Source organism: Cyrtonyx montezumae, unplaced genomic scaffold (assembly GCF_038088225.1).
Source record: "Cyrtonyx montezumae isolate F1298 unplaced genomic scaffold, pur_monq_1.0 scaffold_13, whole genome shotgun sequence".
Taxonomy (NCBI): Eukaryota; Metazoa; Chordata; class Aves; order Galliformes; family Odontophoridae; genus Cyrtonyx; species Cyrtonyx montezumae.
In genome coordinates, this window is record NW_027071859.1 from 23,065,066 (window position 1) to 23,075,165 (window position 10,100).

Sequence of the window (10,100 nt, forward strand, 5' to 3'; positions counted from 1 at the left end):
GCACAGTCTAGGCATGCCTCCATCAGACATGTAGGTGTGCAGGAATTTTTACTGCCATAAACTTCAGCATAATGAATTTGGTTACCTCTGTGGTTAAGTAGAAACAAGAATCCCTCTAGCACTTAAATGGTAAACCTCGGCTGTAGTTACACATCTAAGTCCTTAGGTCTTAAGGAAATCATACAATCAAGATTTATTTCTGTACCCGAGGGCAGCCTATTTTAAGTAAACCAGAACGTAACAGTAATGCAGAATGCAAACGTTCTGCAATAAATTCTGTACTTCAAAACAAAGAAGCTAAATTTATCATACATCATTAGGATTGCTGTAATCCACTTGGCCTTGTTCAACTGCCTGAGCTTCTCACAGGTCCACAGCCATGAACTGTCACGGTCCCTCTAGACAGCACCCCTTCCTTCCAGTGTGTCAGCTGCACTACACAGCCTGGTGTTACATGGGCAAAATAACCATAAAACTGCATTTCTGAAATTCTGATTTTTGAGTAAGATTTCTTTGTATGCAGATGCCTTTGAGGCAACTTTTCAAAGATAACCTACCTCCTGGACTACCTAACTCCTGGAAAAATAGAAGACATATTACTACAGTTCTATCTAAAAATCCTATCAAACAGAACAAGAGACAAACTCAGAAGTACATGAGGTCAAGTCTTGGGGAGAAAGAGAGATTCATGTCTCTGCAAAGCAACCAAACTTCCATAAGGAAAAGGCTTAGGAATGGACAGCTCCCACAGCAGCCTTGTTGGAGCCTTTTTCTTGCTACTACCAGATAGCATAAAAGGACAAACTACTTATTAACATCAGAAATTACTTAGCATAAATTACCTAGGCATATGCAAAAATAAAATTCCCTTTGGATAGAAGTATCACTTTTGAGAGCAGATACCTTATTTAAATCCAGATCTGAAAATAACAGAGGAGATCAAATAAATGGAATTCCTTTGCTCTTTAGGAAATCAAAATTAAGCCTTCTTCTTGGTACCGCTTGGCTTCCTCAGAGACAACTATGTGCTTCTGAAAATTAGGTACAGCTGTCCTCTCTTTTGAGCTCCTTAATGAAATCCTCTGCATCCTAGCTTCCCTCTACTTTTTGGCAAAAGCTGTCAGTGTTCATTTCAGCTGAGTCAGAAGCACATCATGACCATGTGGGCCTCTTTGCACAGCAAATGGACTTAATCACAGGGGCATACAATTACATTCCTTTCTCTTCATTGCAAATTCATCAGGGAGTAACAAACATAAAACTCTATTGTCTAGGACCTTAAAAAAAAATGTTATTCCTATTCCGCAAATCTTCCTCTCCTTCCCCACCCCTTCATTCTTTTTCACAGAAGAAAAAAAGCAAAACATTCCATTATCATTTTATCTTCCACTATATTTCAGAAGCGTATCTTTCAGTTTAATAATCTGCCAGCATTTCAATACTTTTTATTATCAGCAGTTTCTCCATGATTGATGCAATTCTACCTGGAGGATTCTCAATTTTACTTCTCAGGGATAAGAAGAATCTCCTCCAAGTCTCCAACTGCCATTAATCCCTCATTCTTCTTTTTCTGTCAACTTCCAGCCAGAGCTCTATAAAATGTCATTTTGTGTATTTTGTTGGTTTGTTTAGAGCTGCCACTTAATCGTTGCTTTCTCAGTATGTGACAGTTTCTGAAGTATAAAATAGACTCCTTTTTAGAAGGTGAAAGTTTTTACTTCCTTTCAGTAAGATACATAACTCCTTTGACATATAACACCATTTTATTTTTTTTATTTCCACCTTAAGTTTCCTGTTTTATCTTGCTATGAAATGAGGGACTCCATTCTTCATATAGCTCCAATTTTCTCGACTGTGCTTTTCCACATAGTTCTACCTCATAAGATAAACCTCATATGGTGCATCTCAAAACTTCCCCTCACTTTTGCCTGCCCTGGTCTTTTCTCTCCAAATGGAAGCCTTTAAACAAAATTTGATAACTTTGCAGAAACTGTTCCACTTGGTAAGGAGTTCTGTTTTCCAAAGATACTGTCATTCACTTCAGTTCCATTTATATTCTATCAAGAGTGATCTATTTTATCTTGTAATCACATGCTATCAAGGCTAAGATTTTAAGAACTGGAGACTCACATCTCCCATAAACAACCAATGCCCCAATTAAATGGAAATGAAGTATTATAACTTTCCACTGGGTTTTTTACTTGCACATGAATTCTAATCTCAGAGATCAACTTCCCACAGAGAGCTTTTTTTGTTTTGAAACACTTCGCAGCTGAGAAAGGAATGAATCCATGACCCTAACAATGCAGCAGTGGTCCACACTCATTTCTTCCAACTTCAAGTCATATTTTGCAGAAATCACTCACTCTTTAAATTATTGCACAGATGTGCCTTCCTCGTCTCCTCTACAATGACACTGTAGTTACACTGACAGTGTTTATTTTTTTTATTATTTTATTTTAATTTTTTACTGGGAATCTGATTCTGTCTTCTTTACTTGCAGTGAGGAGAGAGGAAATGAAAGAAAACCAGGGTCAGGTCCCAAGTGTGTGAGGTAGGAACATGCTGAACTGGTCAAAGAAAGTTGCAATTAAAGGATGAGACATTCATTTTAACATGTGGAGATTGCTGCCTAATGGAGTCTAACTGTGCCAGAGCTCCAAGAGAGCCACCCAGGTGGTTAAAAGACTAAGAAAAGAGGAAATACTACACTCAGGGACACCAAAGGCAATATGTACTTCTCTAATTGCACCAACAGTATGAACATGATAAGTGTTTGGCATCAGAAAAAGAATTAAAGTACCACTTTATACATCTTCCCTCAAATGTACACATTACTCTCATAGTCCAGAAGGCTCGTGATGGCATCACACAGTCCACTCTCCTTGTGGTTCCCCAGATAGCTTGGCAAAAGTTCACATAGTTCTGTGCACTTTAGTGAAACAGGTTATACCACAAGATTTTACACCAAGCTCAATAGTCTCATATTTTAACAGATCCTACTGTTTTTACAATTATGTAGCATTATCTCAGCCTCACCACATAAGATATCATGGGCTGTTGTGGAATGAGGGAACTAATACTCATAAAGCAATGAAAATCTCAGTTAGTGGGATGAAAATAAATAAGCACAAGGGATTCTTGGTAACAGAGTTGGCAAGTCTTTGACAAAGGCTGAACTTATAGGTACTCCTGCTACTACAGAAACTGCAGCACTCTTCTCTTACGTGTCTTTAAATTATCTTAAGTGGGCTCAGCAAACACAAAATAAAAATGCTGCAACTGCTTTGACTAAAAATAAAACTTTTGGAAATCATTAACTCCACTTAATGAAGAAAGTACAGACTTTTATAAAATAATGTGGAAAATACAAGCTGGCTTTAAAAAATTATTGGCTTACTCTCAAATTGGAGCTTGGTTGTTTTGTTGTGTTTTTTTTTTCAATTTTCTGTTGATGTAGGATATAAATGAGCTCAGGCAAGTTAAAACACACTTTATCATTACCATGGGTCCAAAGATTTACACGAGAGAAAGGGGGAAAAAATAAAAACAGCTTGAATAATGCAACTCAGTATTGTAAATTTGATAAATTGGACTGAACACTGAAAAGGTTGAGCTTGGGTTATTTTAAATGTTTTTTAAAATGTACAAAAATGTTCCAAGGTAACAAATTTCACTGTTTATGTGCACTCCAGCCACAGTAATTGGAACGCTCTTTATACCAGCAACTCAATTTCTCCCTCTAAAAGAGAGCTTGGGTAAATATGCATTTCTAGTGTGCTCCAGAGATAAAATCTTTTCTAAACTCCTCTGAGTTTTGTTACAGCAGCAAATATGCAGTAACCTACAAGTGTTCCAGCCATCAGTGATCCATGTTCAGATAGACACAATCAGAACCATAATGACTCCTTAATTAAAGCATACAAAAGCACAACACTCACTTTTTTGTTCAGTCTTTCATGGTACTGAACAAATCTGCATATGTATTAGTGAATAGTCCACTACAATTGGCACTTTTTACCTATTCCATGCATGTTTACAAAAGCAACGAGAAGCACCCAGAACAAGAGGCGGTTCAGTAGAAAACAATGAAAAAGGCATGTCTGGATGAAAAATGTGAGGAAACGCCGAAACCTTCCCAAAACCCTTCTAAAAGTCCTCCAAGCCCTCCTCACACCTGCTCCCATGTCTATTCCCAGAAGATTCCTGCTCCCAGTCCCACCTCCAAAGCCACGTGGCCCCTCAGCTGCTTTTCAACCCCTCCTGCCCCAAAGAGTGGCAGTTTCTCCCAGCTTCTACTTCACCTCCCCCTACAATTTCCAGAACCCATTCATTTTGCCCCATTATGTCCATTGACATCACTGACAAACCTCCAGCTTCTCTTTGTTATTAGTACAGTGCCTCATGCCTCAAACCAAAGCTTCAGACCAAGCTACACTGAAACTGATCATGGGAGGGAGAAAATCTTGAAATACAGAAGTCTGAATTATGAACAGGCTTTAAAGTACTAATATACAAGGAGGAAATTTAGATTACCTATGCACTAATGCAGCGCTCTTTAAAGGCTTACTTTGAACTGACAGAGAACTCAAGAAGAAATGGAAAACTCTCACTGGCATGAAAGGTAGTTTAATTTTTCATCACACCAAGTGCAAACAAACTTCCCTGCAATTTGTGCATGTTCTTTGCTAGAAAGAATGCATCTCATTTCCATGCCTGTGTGTTTTACTTAGAGCAGATATTAACTTCTCACAGCTTAAATTCTATTTTATTAAAGCATAAAGCACACTGATAAAAAGACCAATTACTCAATCCAACATGGAAACAATATAAATCACATAGAATTCCAAAAGGCTGACATGTATTTACTTTGTACTCCTATTTTCATTCATAATATTATTCAGCGCATCAACACTGCTCAACTCCCAGGTTTCTATCTGCAGTGAATCACAACTAATGCGACTGACATCTCCCCTGATAAGCTAAATCAATCAGCCCTGCTGTAAGACAATGTCTGAGCAGATTACAGGCAACATAGAATTAAGTTTCTTTTATAAATTTCACAGTACTCCAGTACCATGGAAACTAGAGAGGAAAAAGGACGTTTAAGTCATATTGTCTATGCCAGCACTGGTTAAGTTTTCTGCTACCATATACTGCTTTTTTCCATGGCCAGTCCACTTCTAAATGAAGTAACATGGAGTAAGGCTCAGCGTATTTTCCCACTCATGGGCAGGGAAGAAATGTCAAGCCTCAATTTCCTTATTTCTTTATTTATTTTTATTTAACAAAGCGGTACATATGGTCACAACATATCAATCTCCTTAATTTTCTGCTTATCCCTAAATAGCACTGGTGAGCAACCCACCTGGATGCCTACCTGTGCAACCTGGGCTAGGGAGCTGCTTTAGCAGGGGGGTTGGACTCAATGATCTCTAGAGGTCCTTTCCAGCCCCTACAATTCTGTGATTCTGTGAGTGGCAGAGTTGGCCACTCAAAGGCTACAGTGCTCAAGGAGGTGCACTACAATTGCTCAAGGAGGTGCACTGAGTCCTCCTTGGAAGTGGATACACAGGGAACATCATATGCCAGGGCTTTGCTGAACCACAGCTTAATATTGCATAATTTTTTTCTAGGGGTTTTGTTTAATGGGCAGAGATAAGTGCTCAAGCATTTTCCTTGCAGCTGTCACACTAGGATGGAATGTAACATTACCTCCCAGTCTGTCAGCTCCCTAAAGTCCCTACCTTTGGATATTGTGCTAATGGGTAGATATCGCATATTTTCAACACAAAAATCAGATCAGTGAAGCTCTGAAATTTTTTCATGGCCCTCAGGGCGCTCACAAGCTTAATACCCAGGGCCCTATGCCAGTCATGGGGTTCACAGCCCCTGCCCCAAGTAGGGCCAAACCAGGGCTGGTCTCCAGCTCCTCATCATGCTGTCCTGCTGGACCCAGCTGCAGGCCCATGATTTGGCCCCCAAGTAGGTGTCAAATGGGTAGAGCTGGGTCTGGCCCCAGTTGCCCTACTCTTGGAGGGGCAGTGGGATGGTCCCTAATGCCAGGCCCTGCTCTGACACCCCCAAGGTGCCCCCTCTGCTCCTGGCCCTGATGTGTGCTTTGAGATAATACAAAGCAAATCAGACAGCACACTGACAACAAACTGAAATCAGTAAAGCTAAAAGCAAGGCAGTGCATTTTGTAAGCTGTATTTTGACCTCCTAGAGTATTCTAAACTAATGCTACCCAGCACCAAAGGCTGCTCCCTCAGTGTAGATGTGTAGATATGATGGAAAGCAAACAGAGCAGCAAAACAAGAAACGGTAAACAGTGGGTCTTCAATGGGATTGCCAGATTCAGCTTCAGTTATGCCAGCCCAAAGAAGACGAAAAAGCAGAAACAAAGACATCTTGATAATACAGATGACTAAGAGCATTAAAAAAAAGGCCTATCGTATTAAAAAGACACTACAAAGATTAGATCTGATCTATTCAATGCCTCCCTACAGCACTGAGGGCAAAACAACAGGACACAAAGCAATGAAAAACCTTGAAAGAAAAGTTATAGATTCATAGATACATTAGGTTGGAAAGGACCTACAAGACCATCTAGTCCAACCATCCTATCACTATCCCTACCCAACTACTAAATCAAATCCCTTAGCACCTCATCTAAACGCTTCTTGAACAGCGCTAGGGACGGTGCCTCAACCACTTCCCTAGGCAGGCCATTCCAGTGCCTGACCACTCTTGCAGAGAAAAAATGTTTCCTCAGGTCTAATCTAAATCTTCCCAGCACAACTTGTGGCCATTCCCTCTTGAATTAGGATTATGTTAGGATTTATGTATGCCTCTTCTTTTACAAAATGGAGATATTAAAAAAAATGGTTTTCCTTTTTCATTTCATAGGCCAACACTGGAAGCAAAGAACCTAGTAGAACTTTAACAGTAACTAAAATGTAAACTGGTAATAACACAAAGATTAACCACGAAAGAGTAAAACTTGAGCAAAATGGAAAAAAAACAAAGTAATATATTGGAGGTAAGGGAAGAAAAACACCAAGAGAAGGTCCATTTCAGCTATCTATTTCTGTTGCAGTTGAGCTGGTAACCAAACTGGGAAAAAAACTTGCTGTATCCAGTAGGACAAACTACACTCTCCAGCTACATGTGATAACTGAATTATAGTGCAAGTAATTTTCAAGATTATGATCATAGCCTAGAATGAGGCAAATTAAACTGAAGTACAATTTTTACTTTATAGACTCGCCAGAAACATATTTGTGTTACCAGGGACCTGAAGGGAGCAATGTGATATAGAACTGTGCTCTGGAATTGAGTTGAAATTTCTAACATTCACCAATAAGCTAATCTGCTTATTAAGATGGTGCCAGACCAAGATGTTCTTTAGCAATCATCCACCACTGTTTTTAGACCACAGCTGTAAATGTGGTTTGAGCAGAAGGAAAAAGGATCATAAAATCTACTATAACAATTAGGCATATGGGCGATGTATAGTAAGTGGATTATTGAGCAGTGTTTAGCTTACAAAGCTGCTTATAACTGTATAATTGCCACCAACAGTGCCAGTTCACAAGCTGACCTCCTGGCAGCCTCTGCCACCCAGATGCCTGGTAGGAACCTGAGGAGATGAGATGTTTCATAGTATCAGAGTCATTACGGTTAGAAATACCACTAAGATCCTCTAGTCCAACCATTAAACCATGACTGTGACTGCCCTAGACCATGTCCTTCAGTGCCACATTTACACTCTTCTTGAAAACCTCCAGAGAGTGACTCTGCCACAGCGCCTCACCACTCCTAAGAAATCTTTCCTAACATACAGCCCTTGCCATGGTCACCCTTGCTTTCAGCATTTCTGGTAAATACGTTGTTAAGACAGGTTAGATGTGATCTTAAAAAGCGCCAGTGAAAGAAATTCCACGCTCTACCTGAACAATCCAATGCTCAATTACTTGTACAGTTAGAGAGGACTTCCCCTGCCATGTAACCTAAACTCAGCTGCTACAGTTTAGCAAGCTGGTTCTTGTTGCACCTCCACTGGATGTGAAGAACAGCCCGTTTCTCTCCACTCTGCAACAACCAATTACACATCTGAAGATTGTTATCATGTCTTTCATCAGTCTTTGTTTCTCTACACCATAAAAATGCAGTTCTTTCACTTCTTTCTCATAGGTTATATCTTCTAGATTTTAGATCACCTTTATTACTCTTCTGACTAACTGCCTCCTGGAACTATGGTGTCCAAAATCACATACAGTACTGTAAGCAGTGAAGATACTGACACATGTACCGAAGTCTTAACTACCACAAGTTGACATTACATGCCTGGGACACTCCATCATTCCAGGATAACGTTAGTCTTGATTCTTATTCTTTTAAATACGAACAAATACGCAGTTCTGCTCAGCAGAACTGACTGAGGAGAACCTCCACTTCGCCAGTCCACTTTGCCTTCACGTTTTGCACATACACATAACATGCCTTATCCCAACAGGCTCTTCACAGTTGAAGACTACATTTGTTAATGAAAACACAATTTTCATGGCACTTCAAATAAACGTTCTGCACTCATTTTTTAGTTAGCACTATATGCTTGCATAGATATTAAAAGTACACTGAGCAACACCGCAGTCGGTAAGGTTAGAGGGAAAATTCCAAACCTTACTTTAATTATGTAAGTTTAATAAACCTGCAATGCTTCCTCAGGTGCCTGAGAGCTGGAAGACCTTCCAAATCAACCGGAGGACTGGTTTCCCAGCCTGTGAAATCCTGGAGACAGAGACCAAATCCTCCCAGCACACTGAGTATCTCAGCACTAAGCAATGAACAGGAGCCGTTGGAAGAGGCCTCCCAAGCAGGCTTTTCCTTCCAGGTACAGAAACAAGGATAATTGCAGTGATAGCAACCTCTTCTACTCTGCTGTAACGTCTGAACTCCCATGCCACAACCTAGTTTAAGCACAGATACATAAAGTCAGCAATTCATTTCACTCGTACGCCTGAATAATGCGGATTTCTATATCACGCAGAAGGATATAACATAAACGACTTCATCTCGTGCCAACAAAACGAGCTAGAACTTCAAGACAGCACGATCTACCCGCTGCTTTGCAACTGTATTGCAAAAGGAAAAAAATAATAATAATAGCAACAAGGAAACCCAACACATCTGTGACACACTGCTTTCACATCTCCCTGTTAAAAAGAAGGCACAAATGTCATCACCTCGGACTCACGTCCCCATCCCGGGGCCGCCCCGAAGGCTGCACCTGCCACCCCGACGGTGCAGCCCCGCTCCCGTCCCGTCCCCGCCGCCCCCAGACTCCGGCGCGGCTCCGAGCGCGGGGTGCAACGCGTCCGTCCCGCCCGCAAGGACCCGCCCCGCTGACCCGCTGACCCGCTGACCCGCAGCCCCGCGCGCCCTCGGCCGGCCGCGCTCCCCCACCTGCGGCGGGTCCGCTCGCTGCGGCGCGGCTCTGCCCCACGCCAGCTCGGCGGCAACGCGGGCTCCGCGCGGCCGGCCCGCCCGCCCCGCCCGCAGCGCCGCCTCCCGCCCGCCCCCCGCAGCTGGTGCCGCGCGGCTCGGGGTGGTGCGTGGGGCTCGCGGGGCGTGAGGGGGGGGTGGGCACCGGGAGGTAACACGGCGGTGGCACCGTGCGTTGCGGATACGTGGGCTGAGGAGCTGGCTGCGTGGCCGTGCAACTCAGCGCTCGTGGTGCTCGCGTGGTTTCAGGTTTTCTGCGGGGAAGCTGTCTCGCTGACCCCGAGGGATCAGCACGCTGCCTGCGGTACCACCACCCGTAACAGAGCCCTGATGAGAAACTTTCTGTTCTTTCCAAAGCGTTGGTGCGTGTTACTCATCATGCAGCTTGCTGTTTGGACCACTCAGAGTCACGAGAATGGCTGAGCTTGGCAGGGGCCATCTCATCTAACCACACCTCAGTAGCTCAAAGCTGGGTGCCCAGGACCACATCCAGGCGGCTTCTGAAGGTCTCCAAGGAGAAGACTCCATCCATAGCATCCTGTCCTATGTCACCACAGAAGTGCTTCCTGCTGTTTAGACACAACCTCCTGTGT

At 42.4% G+C, this 10,100-nt stretch overlaps 1 protein-coding gene across 1 annotated transcript in view; it reads right to left on the bottom strand.

Annotated features, from left to right (window-relative positions):
• The window catches only part of COL21A1 (collagen type XXI alpha 1 chain), a 98,672-nt gene extending 89,183 nt beyond the window's left edge, over positions 1 to 9,489 (bottom strand). Inside the window, exon 1 of the mRNA XM_065730835.1 lies at positions 9,469 to 9,489. The gene's annotated coding sequence lies outside the window, so the exon portion shown is untranslated. The remainder of the gene's footprint in view (positions 1 to 9,468) is intronic.
• Positions 9,490 to 10,100: the final 611 nt, after the last annotated feature.